The sequence below is a fragment of the Bombyx mori genome, chromosome 22, assembly GCF_030269925.1.
Source record: "Bombyx mori chromosome 22, ASM3026992v2".
Classification (NCBI taxonomy): Eukaryota; Metazoa; Arthropoda; class Insecta; order Lepidoptera; family Bombycidae; genus Bombyx; species Bombyx mori.
The window spans coordinates 6,689,742-6,702,990 of record NC_085128.1 but is presented as its reverse complement, the minus strand read 5'-3'; the positions used below and the strand labels follow the sequence as shown (position 1 = coordinate 6,702,990).

Sequence of the window (13,249 nt, the reverse complement as noted above, 5' to 3'; positions counted from 1 at the left end):
TAAAAAAATACCAAAAAAGAAAACTTTACTATACAGCAGTGAATAGTAATTTCTTCTTTAAAAATAAATGATTACAATTAAAACTATTGTAGTTTACAACATTAAACTTCCCGCTAAAGCACATGCAATTAATATTGAAATAGTATCGCAGTCCTTAACAAGCGAAATTGCTAAATCTCGATGTTCTAAATTTCGAAACCAGATTTAGACTGTTTTATTTTTATGAAATCGCTAATGTTTTTGTGGTGTTGAGATACCAGTGCATGGTGCAAGTATAACGAGACAAAACTCGCACATTGCTCTTGTAAGAGAACCGCGACCCGTGCTGTTCTCTGTTACTTAACTCGACGTGCAACCAATGACCCAGTTAGTTTACGGCCTACTGTTGCCTATCAGTAAGCTAAAACTATAAAGTACAAAACATCCCCAAATATAAACTTGTTTAACGACAGCTATTTCCAATTTGTCGGTCCAATGTCGGTTGCAATGCTTAAATGAGTTTTGACCCTGCTCACGTCTTGATCTTAGAATTTAAGAATTAGTTAAGTAATCATGGTTTTCGGGACTTTATTGAAAATTCTAAATTAATTTCTCATTTGAAAACTTTACAAGCGTAAATGTGAAATAAATTTCTTAATCGAATTCATCAAAAAAGTTTTCACTAAAAATTTGCAGCCTAGATACTTTGACGGCGTAGAATATATTTAGTTTAAGTCATACTGTATTTCCTCCATAGACCTAGGTTTCCTACTTCATTGATTTCCTCCCTAAGCCAGTTTTGTCTTAAACTACGTTATGTAATATTGTCATGTAGATCGAGACATTCTAAAATACTACGTTTTTTTCGTATTATGATTAGACACCGTCTGGAAAGAATTGACCAACACGTTTGAATTTCGATTTGGCAACTCCGAAAAGAGCACTTAAGAAGAGATTATCTTCAAACGACTGGACACATAATTCAATAAAACCTACGAGTTGTCCCTATTCAAGGCCTTCAAAATAAAACCCTTACTTTGAACTGAGAGCTGTGTTGAAATTTCAACTATAACTTCCAAATAATACAAAAATCGCAACGAGTTCGATGCTATTATTGGCAATAAATGCATTCTCATTATATCACAACCAGGTATTAAAATATTACCCGAGTTAATAGAAATTCTAATCTTTAATTGATGTAGTCCATGAGAACATAAAATAACAATGTTAATGTCACCATTCGCATTTCGAGACGTGAGAACAGTCTCAATTCCATTAAAAGAGGCTATACTTATCCTATCAATCGAAAATATAGACGGGAAGTGATTTCAACACATATGGGCTCACAAAGTCTTACTACCAGTAACAACTCTTACGATGTTGCAGCCATATTTTGCTGCACGATGTTATTATTTCATTGGTTAAGTCAACGGCGGATTCCGGGGGGGTGGTCATGGGGTCATGACCCCCCCCCTGAGCTGGTTCCAGGACTTAGGTGAACCACTAATTGAACCTAATGATTTTATTTATATATTTTGTCACTATACAGATTTTATGTAACTACATACCTTCAATATTTAATTAATTTAATATAATATAATAACTTTGTATGATGGCAAGCGTTTGGGAACGAGCGCATCGAAAATTTGACTATGTGACTCCCTCCTGGCGCAAAAGCTGGATCCGCCCTTGGGTTAAGTCGCTTGTGAACATAACCTATGTATAGATTTATGAACAGAATCGACCCACAACAAATTTACATGACTGTACAATCGTATTTGTTGGTCACGCATACTGTGTGAAGAAAAAAATATCCAAAGAATTCTCACTCGTGAACTTAGTTCACAAATCTCACAAGGGACACGTATCAATTGTGTTTTAAATTCTTAGAAATGCATCAAACAAAGATAAGACATGTAATTTAATTATTAAAAATGATGACCAGTGTAATTAGTTAGCAAATAATGTAATATTGCAAATTTATTTTTGAATGAACTTTTAACCAACTACACATTAATACAAAGGTTTACTGTTTTATTATTTCTGTAATTTACAATTTTAGGTGGATAAGTTAGATAGATAAGTACAACGCTCCTTTGCTCTCGCATAGATTTATAAACTATATAACTTAATATTTTGGCAAAAAAAAAACAATTATGAAATGGTTTTTTTTGGTCATTATTATATTATAGTAATAGCCAACCCTAAAATATCTTATTATAAAATTACACAATGTGACAGTGATTGTTGGCAGATATATTTCACTGCTTTAGCTGTACTGTAATTTTTAGTCTTGTTTTTTCACAGCGTGAAACATGCAAGTTTTATTTTATTATAATGCGTAACGGTTTCATTATATCTTTCTGGAATTCTCTTATGACAAGCTACAAGTGCTAATACTAAAATTCTTGCATAACTTGCATAAACCTTCAATCCACGCGAAATTGCAGTTATTTCGCGCGTTATAAGCTTCGGTAAAATTAGATAGACTTAACAATATTTATTACTGTTATCTCGCACGATTTCACGATAGGAAAAATATCTGTCGTATCACTATATCTGACGTGTCTAGCTTGTATCTTATCACACGAACCAACTGTAGACACACCTAGTCGAAATAGGTCAAGATAACATTTATGAATATCGCATAAAACCATAATATTCATGATCGACAATTCATAAAAATAATGGTAAATGAAATTTCAAATACCCAAATTTCTATAATAAATTAATTTCTTGAAATTGTCATTTATGAACAAAATTTACTTAAAATTATTTAGGAAGCAGGTTTACTCTGCCCTTTGAATTGCTGACGTCCATGGGCGACGGTAACCACACACGAACAGGTGGGCCGCATGCCTGTCTGACATACTGAGACCAACTATACTGAGACCTTAAAACTCATATCTCAAGGTGGGTGACAGCATTTACATTGTATGTGTCTATGGGCTCAGATAACCACTTAACACCAGGTGGGCCGTGAGCTCGTCCATCAATCTAAGCAATATATTTTTTTAATGGTTTAGAAAACCTTGAGTGTGTGATAGTGACTGCAAAAATTCATAGTTATAGGTTAAGAAGATTATTTCCCAATTGATGGACGAATCAGGTATTGAAACATATGCTAATATGTATCTGATCTTAACTCTCCATCAGAACAGAAGCAGAAATCGATGGACAGAATGGACAGAAGACATAAGAATGTTGCTGTCCATGGCAATGTTTTTATTAATGAATGATTTACATTTTAAATAAAATACGCAGTATGTTTTTTGCTTGTGATAATAAATAATAGTAACTCTGAAAGATTTTATGATTTAACAAGTTCATAAAATAGTAATCGTTTCATCATACTAAAATCGCTCGTAGGAAATAAATACTTTGAAAATAGATAATACTGCAATAATACGATACATAAATATTTGAATACATTTTAATTTAATACTTGTTTTATTATAAATGTATAGAAATGGGTATACAATTATTATTAATTTTGATTGTTGCTTTTTTCTTTTTTTTTTTTTCTACCTAAGCTGGTAGCCTAGAGAGGCTATTCCAGCGGAACCTTAACTAGAAGGTGAGCTCACGGGGCTCTAACCTGACGACGATGCTAACACGAACCCTAGCAAGAGTCGTGCTTCGCAGAATCTACCACCGGATCGGAAACGCGACCCACTGAGAAGATCCGGCGAGAAACTCAGTGGGCTGTGTCTGAGAGTTAATTTACTCGTCGAGCCCTTCGTCGCAAGCGACGGGTTCGACGAGAACGGTGACCGGTGCTTGAAGTACCTAGAAGCACCGTTTGTGGATCGGGAGGATCCGAGATGACGTGTTTTGGGCGACGTCGACTGCTTTCCATTCTGTCCGCAGGATCGGGAATGAGATTGTTGCAAGTGTGTTGCATAGGCTTAGAAAAATTAATCATTAAAAATTCACATAGACCGTCCTGTAATGCATATATAATTACAATCGTATAAAACATGGTTACATATATTATGATTCATATTATATGATTTTTTTGCTTAGTTGGGTGGCCAAGCTCACGGCCCTCCTGGAGTTAAATGGTTAGCATATCCTATAGAAATCAACAACGTAAATGCCGTCACCCGCCTTGTTACATGAGTTCGTAGTCTGTTTTACACTACATCACCCAAGCGCCTGCCGTAATGCATTACTGCTTTATGTAAAAAATGGGCGGTGGTATTACCTACCCGTGCGCGCTGACAAGACGGGCGTAATACCACCAGTAATTACGCAGATTATAATTTTTGCACGTTTGATTTTACACGATGCTATTCCTTCACTTTTTTTTATGACTGAAAGTTTACTGGTGGCCCGGAGGCCTTTCCATTACCAGGACAGGTTATTCCTTCATTATGGAAGTAATTCATGAACATTTATGAAGTACCTATATATTTCATTAGAAAAAATTGTTGGTACCTGCCTGCGGGATTAGAACACCGGCACAGTCACATCGTTCGAATATCAATGCTCCGGGAGTCTTATCCTTGAGACCACGAGGACTTCAAATTCATAATTAGAATTTTTTTTGGAACGAAGTTGCTTATGTGACGATGCGAAGGTGTACCCTAACCGGAAAAAAACCTCCGTAACGTAAGATTTTTATTATTTATGTATAGTCGTAGTAGATGAGATAGAGTAGATGGCTATACAGTGTCTAATATATAGTCTACGTGATGACGGTTATTATTATTATTCATATAAAAAGCTGTTTCTTTGTTCTATTATTATTATATATTTTTTGTAAATCATTTTGAATAAAATAAAGTTGATAACTTTGTAAAATAGCTTTTTTTTATCAATTAGAAAATCATAATAAAAAATGTATACCGGAATAATTATTCTCTTTATACCTCGAATAGAACTTAAAATTAATATTTTTTTAATAAGGAACTTCGTTCCTATCCGGTGTCCCACGAGATCACACATCTTTTTTAAAACCTTTTCTAAATAAACAGCATCAAAAATATAAATAGTTTTTGTTGAATTGTTGCTAAAAGTTCTAAGTTAGGGCTATACTTACATAATAATATATTAAACGAATGACTCAAGCACAAAACTTTTTTTGTTTTCAGAAGGAGGACAGAACTAAGACAATTGCCTCGAAAACATAAATAATATTAAGGTAAGCTACGATTCTATACATAAATTAGATACCAACATCAAATTTAATCAAATTTAATCATTTCAAATATTTGAATTCCTCTTTGGTGAAAATTCTTCACTCTAATCATTTTAGGTGTACAATAAAGAATAAAATCAGTGAAATAAATTTAGAGATCTAACATCCGGGATTATTTTATCGTGAATTATTATACCCCAAAAAATAGGCGCACCTCAAGGTAGTCTTAGATCTTTTTTCCCCTAACTATTCGCGAATAGCCTAAGGGGCTATTCCGGGTTAAATAGGCTCACGAGCTTAACCTGAGAGAATTTGGTAACACTAACGCCTAGCAAGAGCAGTGCTTCGCAGAATCTAGCACCGGATCGTAATCTCGACCCACTGAGAAGAACTAGCGAGAAAATCAGTGCATCTTGTTTGAATAAACTTAATTAAAGGGAAACAACAATTCTTATTTTTCATAAACAAAATTAAGACGGTGGTCAGCATAACATTCAAATGCTGACGAATAACACGTTAGTTCTCTACCGCCACAGTAACTTTAAAGTATTTGAAACGTGAAAATAATGAATTTATATATAGGTACAGCTTTAATTAAATCTATGACTCGCGAAAACCGAAGAAAATAAAGTCATAAATTACAAACCTTTTTTTAATTTGCAGCCCCATATTAAATAGCTTTGCGGCACCTGGTATACAATTGGTAGTTATAACATAAACGGGTGTTAGTGAACCATTCCCATAGGAACGAATTTACAGCTAGGTTATAATAGTACGGCGATTCTTGATATTTTAAAATCATAATAAAAATCTATCCCTGTCTGATGCCTTTTCAGTATGGCAACTCGCTTCTTGTGATGCCACTGTTCCCAGTGTTGAGTTTATAAAACCTTAATTAAAGGGTTTCTATAGTTATATATGTCGACGGCAGCGCCACCAGGGATGGCTAAGCGGTAGTTTCCGTCATCACTCGTATTCGATTGAACGTCAATAAAACTTTTTGAATAATAGTTATTGAAACTCAACACACACAACTTTCACAATGACAGGATAAACCGACAGTTTCGTTGCACATACCGACAGACCGACTGACTGACTGACTGACTCACTGACTGAGACGAACCGACCGTCTGATACGGACTGAATGACTGTCTGACACGGAATGCCACGACTCTGTCCACGTACCGCCATTTTATACTGTGGCACCACGTAGTGTACCCTACACTTTGTGACATTTATCAAAACAACATTTCATCATTTAAAATAATAGTCAAAACAACTTCTTAATATTACTAAAAGTCGTTATCCACGACACGGCCATTCTGACACGTCACACGTCCTCGTGTGATTGTTAACCTACAATCAAAAACATCCACGGAAACACTTATTCCGCTCGATCACTCCTGACTACACTTTACGACTTATCGGAAAATTTAAAAGTCATCAAATAATTTTTATTCTAAACACAAATTCTATAACGACATTGAAAGATTACACAAACGAAAATAAGTGATTTACTACTGCTGCAAGTTCTCCCCATACAATTCATGTACACAGTAACTAAGTCATCCCTGTAACTACAAGTGTTCAATGATAGTCATCCCTGTGACTACAAGTGTTCAATGATAGTCATCCCTGTGATTACAAGTGTTCAATGATAGTCATCCCTGTGACTACAAGTGTTCAATGATAGTCATCCCTGTGACCCTAATCGACAGTCATCCCTGTGACCCTAATCGACAGACATCCCTGTGACCCTAATCGACAGTCATCCCTGTGACCCTAATCGACAGTCATCCCTGTGACCCTAATCGACAGTCATCCCTGTGACCCTAATCGACAGTCATCCCTGTGACCCTAATCGACAGTCATCCCTGTGACTACAAGTGTTCAATGATAGTCATCCCTGTGACTATCAGTGTTCAATGATAGTCATCCCTGTGACTACAAGTGTTCAATGATAGTCATCCCTGTGACTATCAGTGTTCAATGATAGTCATCCCTGTGACTACAAGTGTTCAATGATAGTCATCCCTGTGACTACAAGTGTTCAATGATAGTCATCCCTGTGACTACAAGTGTTCAATGATAGTCATCCCTGTGACTACAAGTGTTCAATGATAGTCATCCCTGTGACTACAAGTGTTCAATGATAGTCATCCCTGTGACTACAAGTGTTCAATGATAGTCATCCCTGTGACTCTAATCAACAGTCATCCCTGTGACTCTAATCAACAGTCATCCCTGTGACTCTAATCAACAGTCATCCCTGTGACTCTAATCAACAGTCATCCCTGTGACTCTAATCAACAGTCATCCCTGTGACTCTAATCAACAGTCATCCCTGTGACTCTAATCAACAGTCATCCCTGTGACTCTAATCAACAGTCATCCCTGTGACTCTAATCAACAGTCATCCCTGTGACTCTAATCAACAGTCATCCCTGTGACTCTAATCAACAGTCATCCCTGTGACTCTAATCAACAGTCATCCCTGTGACTCTAATCAACAGTCATCCCTGTGACTCTAATCAACAGTCATCCCTGTGACTCTAATCAACAGTCATCCCTGTGACTCTAATCAACAGTCATCCCTGTGACTCTAATCAACAGTCATCCCTGTGACTCTAATCAACAGTCATCCCTGTGACTCTAATCAACAGTCATCCCTGTGACTCTAATCAACAGTCATCCCTGTGACTCTAATCAACAGTCATCCCTGTGACTCTAATCAACAGTCATCCCTGTGACTCTAATCAACAGTCATCCCTGTGACTCTAATCAACAGTCATCCCTGTGACTCTAATCAACAGTCATCCCTGTGACTCTAATCGACAGTCAATCAACATTCATTGTTCTAGAGTACTTGCAGCAATGTCAGTTTGAAGGTTCTGAAACTTTTTCAGTATCACATATCGGTAAAAATCTTTGGGGGTATGGCACGCGAACTATTAAAAGCTCAAGAGGGCTCACCCTTTTTATACGTTGGATAAAACAATTTAAAAAAAGATTTGTTTCTAGCACTTCTTGTCAAGAACAATTCCATGAGCTCATCGCGAGCTTGGTCATCAATAACGCAAGTCTGGGCTTTGATTAAGGACACTAGATTTAAGTGTTCTATTTCGCTGAATGCTCAATCTCATTGAACCGATTAAAACAACTATCAGGTAGTACATGACATACAATAGGTAAGTAATAAACCATCGCATAGGATTTGTTCTGTACAGTTTTGGGTCAAAACAACAGAAACCTTTTATGAGAACCATCGTATAAAGATTTCTCGACAAGAGAACATTCGGTACCAGATTCCAAATAAAAATAAAAACGACTCACCAGATTTTCTCATTTACCAAAATACCAGATGTTACGCAGCTACCGGCACGTCACGGCGTTGCTCCGCTGCTGCGTTGCTCGCGGCCGTCGATGACATCGCGCCATCAATTTGCCTCGGCGGCAACTCGTGGCAATGTTTTTGCTTAGATGCTTGGACTATGCACGAGCTCACAGCCCACCTGGTGCCATGTAGTTATTGGGCCCCACAGACATCCACAACGCAAACGCGTCATCCACCCCGAGACACAAGTTCCAAGGTCTTAGCACAGCTACAACCGCTGCCCCACCATTCAAACCGAAATACACACTGCTTCACGGCAGAAATAGGCATGGTGATGGTACCCGTGCGGTCGATGGCACTATACGGAGCACCCGTCTGGTGCCACGTCCTTACCCATGAGAAAGTCGCCGCGCTGCGACGCCGGCAGCGCGCGATCGTAGTCAGAGTCATTCAAGGATACCTCACAGTCTCCTACGAGGTGGCGCGCCCTAGCGCAAGTGTAGCCGGAGCGCGGGGGCTCCAATCTCGGCAGTCCGTGCTAGAGGCGTGGTCTCGTCGTTTGGCGGACCCGTCGGCCGGCCTCCGTACCGTCGAGGCGATCTGCCCGGTTCTCGCGGACTGGTTAGGCCGCGACCGCGGAAGACTCACCTCCGGCTACCTGTGCAGACTCACAAGACATTTTACCACCACGCAAACTTTTTACCACAGCAAATCTTACCAGTCACCACGCAAACTACAATTTTGCGGGTTCCACCTCTCCTACACGATGTTACTCCCACACTGCGGAAGCCAACCGCAAACACTTGTCAAGCACGCACTTCACCAGAAAAACTGGCATCCGCCAGCGGGACCCGAACCCCGCCGCATCGCCAGACACGAACGCACCGGACGTCTTATCTTACAGGTCACGATGACTTCAGATGTGTCCATTTTTCTTCCCCACGGAAACTTGCTTGCTTTCTTGTTTGCTTGCTTGTTGGAGCCCGAAGTCATCGAACGTGTAATGTTATTGGTATTGAATCTAGTAGATTCTAAAGTTTCAGCGACAATTCACAGTCTCATGTCCTGGTTTACTGCACTAGTGCCATGTAACTGTAGCAGTAGTCATTGGCTTAAAAACGATTCGTGTCGGAACTACTCACTCGTCATGACAGATCCATTATTGCGATCGAAGTTTCACTTGAGACTTGCACTTGCCTTAATTTCTTGCAAAAGCGTGTTACGTGTCGTATTTCCGCTAGTAAATGCCATGTGATAAGTCGAGAGTCAACTGGGCAACATGAGCCAGAACGTAAGATGTGACGATTTCTTCGTGGCTCAGATCTTCCATCGAGGTAGCAGACGTTATTACACGACTTGCGTATGCTTTTGTGGCTTACCATTCACGCTTTTGTGGCTTACCATTGCTTAAATTGATAAGCGTCGCAACAAGAATTTTGCATAACGAGCGAGAAATAAGTCGCAAATGCCTCCATGTGACACTTACTTGTGAAATCCGCGACAACATGATAAGGCACCGCCTTTCAGGGCCCCACTGAAGACTACAATGAGCTATGCACCATCCAGTAGACGTTCATCGAGGTACATATCAACCGTAGCGCACCAAGCACATGGATCGGCATCTGTCTGTTCCCGATGAATTTTCGACCCGTGATCTCAGATACCGTTACTGGTATTCTGATTTCTGATCTGCATCATGTTTTTTTTCGCTGTACTTTGAACATGTTCAAACACGTCACGCCAGTGAGAGTAGAGTCCTGATCCCACTTCTGATGTCGACGGCAGCGCCACCAGGGATGGCTAAGCGGTAGTTTCCGTCATCACTCGTATTCGATTGAACGTCAATAAAACTTTTTGAATAATAGTTATTGAAACTCAACACACACAACTTTCACAATGACAGGATAAACCGACAGTTTCGTTGCACATACCGACAGACCGACTGACTGACTGACTGACTCACTGACTGAGACGAACCGACCGTCTGATACGGACTGAATGACTGTCTGACACGGAATGCCACGACTCTGTCCACGTACCGCCATTTTATACTGTGGCACCACGTAGTGTACCCTACACTTTGTGACATTTATCAAAACAACATTTCATCATTTAAAATAATAGTCAAAACAACTTCTTAATATTACTAAAAGTCGTTATCCACGACATATATTATATTATTGTAAAAAAAACGATATGAAGCGGAATAAGATGAAATTAAATGAAACGAGAATTGATGAGATGAAATCAATCAAGTCTCAATAATAATAATAATAGTGGTTATTTACTGAGACTTCAGTGGATTTTTTGAATAGCCCGAAAAGCCACGTCCAGGTTTTGTTTCATTTGCCAACATCTGTGTACTGCTGCACATATAGATGCTACACAGTTAATAAATACACGTTAAAACTTGAAGAAATACAAGATTAACAAAATAAAACAATTCACTCAACTTCGCTACAATGTTCTACTATCACTTAAAGATTTAAAAAGCATTTATTTTCACAATACTATATTTTTGATTTTATATAATAGAATAACCTCAATTTAAAAACAAATTGTACTCGTTGACCTTGACCTTGACTCACGGTTGCGGAGCCAAATGAGTCTGAATCTGTCTTTTGAGTAAGAAAAATGTCGAAATTAATCAATTGTAACTACTAATTTAATACGATAATATGCGAGAGCTCGGCTTTACTACATGAGGCAAGCAGCCTGCGTCTGCCCATACTGTCAGTATCCACCTCGCAACCACACTGTCGTCGGCTCTCCTCCAACAAAGGGGATTGCCCACTCTCCATAGTGTGCTAGGCCCAAGATGGACATCAAATATTACTATAAAAATGTACTGATTCAAATTCTTAAATGTATTGGATATCTAAAAAATATATTGAAATTGACGCCACTATTATAAAAAATATAATAAAAATAAAAACTCGTTTTGAGGTTAATTTTCTATATAAATAAGTCTCGGATTGTGAGATACTTCAAGAACTTTTCTTTTCTTAATGTTTAAGATGTTCCTAATGTATTTTTATCCAATAGGGTATAAAAACACACTTAATTCTTTAAATATCTATATTTTCTTCATCTTCATACACAATTAGTATCATCTAAAGATAGCAAAGGAGAGCATATACACGGTTTTAAATCTCGGTCAGGGTAAAACCACAATTCAAACAATGTTTTTTAGTCGTAGTATGAAACGTTATTGATAAAAGTAAAATAAATCGAAGAAAAATCAAAACACATCCATTTTGTACGCAAGCACAACACCACAAGCAGCAAGCGAAGTATCAGTCAGTCAGATTAAATTCAGTGTTGTCAGTATAAAGAAAAATAATTATATGAAATTCATATATCGATTATTTTTTTAAATAACCGATAATTGATTTATATCTTAATCTTTTTTTTACGAGTACACATTATTTTTTATGTTTTTGTTTTAGTTGTACATATTTAAATAACAATACTAGTAAAGTTTTTTTTATTGCTTAGATGGGTGGGCGAGCTCACAGCCACCCTGGTGTTGCTAAGTGGTTACTCGAGCCCACATACATCTACAACGTAAATGCGCCACCCACCTTGAGGTATAAGTTCTAAGGTCTCAAGTATAGTTACAAGTTAAAGTCCAATGGGTATGTCTTCGATGTTATTTTATGTGCATAAAATCCATTAAAATCGTTTGATTAATGATAATGCTTAAAATGATTTATTTATATGTTTTATTTATATACTCAAAATATTTACTTCATACGTAAAAGGATTTGAAGCTGGCAATATTTTTCCCGCAAATATAAAAATCCTTGTTTTTTCAATAGAGTTACTTTTTTTAAACTACTTATTGTAAACTATAGTGGCGCTTATTTGCAAGAAAGTAAATGCATATTTATTTATGACAAAATTAATGCACTAAGTATTTTTTCTATAATCTATTGTCCGCTTTGGGCCTAAAATGGGCCATCCCCTTTATACACTGAAGGAACTTACAACTATGCGCAACAACAGGTGGTAAACACGTGTGTCAAACTAGAAGTAAAGCATAGTTGGTCAAGATTCACCCAGTCCTTAAGGAGAGGGTGAATATTATCTAAGCATCCTTACGACACAAATATTTGTATATTTTCATCGTTAAACTTTTTCGTTCGTTAAATTATTTTGTTCGTATAAGCATCACACAGGTCCGCATCGCTTGAACATATTATTTTGCTTAAACTACAACTACATTAACGTACACTTACTAATGAACAGGTAAATCTTTACTAGTTATTTGAAGTACATATTGATGAAATTTTCATACTATTTTATGCGGTTTTATAATGATAACTACATACACATTTTTTTAAGTACATATTTGCGCCGTTATTAGGTACATTGCTACATTTTTGCATCTCGAGAAAAAGCTATTACAGTTGCAATAGAACAGTCTGCAAATTCTATACATTTTTGTTCCTAAGGCGTTTATTATTATTTACTACAAACTGTCCAAATTCCGAAATAAACAATGATCATTTAGAGCTATAACAATTGCGTTCTCGTGGAGCAATAATGACAAATACCGTTTGACCAGTCAAGGTTGATTCTCGTGAGTTATAGATGTTGATTAGTCACCTAGATAATTGATCAAGTTTTTTCTCAATAACAACGTGCTATTGATGCGCTAAATCTCAATAAGCTACCTACCTTCTGTAAGTTTAAGTGTGGAACGACTATCACATTGACTGTACACACTTTTGTGGATGCGTTTCGCTTTAGTGCCTACTTGATCTGAATGATTTCATTCAAATTTTGAT

At 37.4% G+C, this 13,249-nt stretch overlaps 1 protein-coding gene across 2 annotated transcripts in view; it reads left to right on the top strand.

Moving 5' to 3' along the window:
* Positions 1 to 13,249, top strand: part of LOC101741086 (elongation of very long chain fatty acids protein AAEL008004) — a 34,246-nt gene that overhangs the window by 12,339 nt on the left and 8,658 nt on the right. For both annotated transcript variants that reach the window (XM_004931894.4, XM_004931895.3), the window contains exon 2: positions 5,076 to 5,125. The gene's annotated coding sequence lies outside the window, so the exon portion shown is untranslated. The remainder of the gene's footprint in view (positions 1 to 5,075; positions 5,126 to 13,249) is intronic.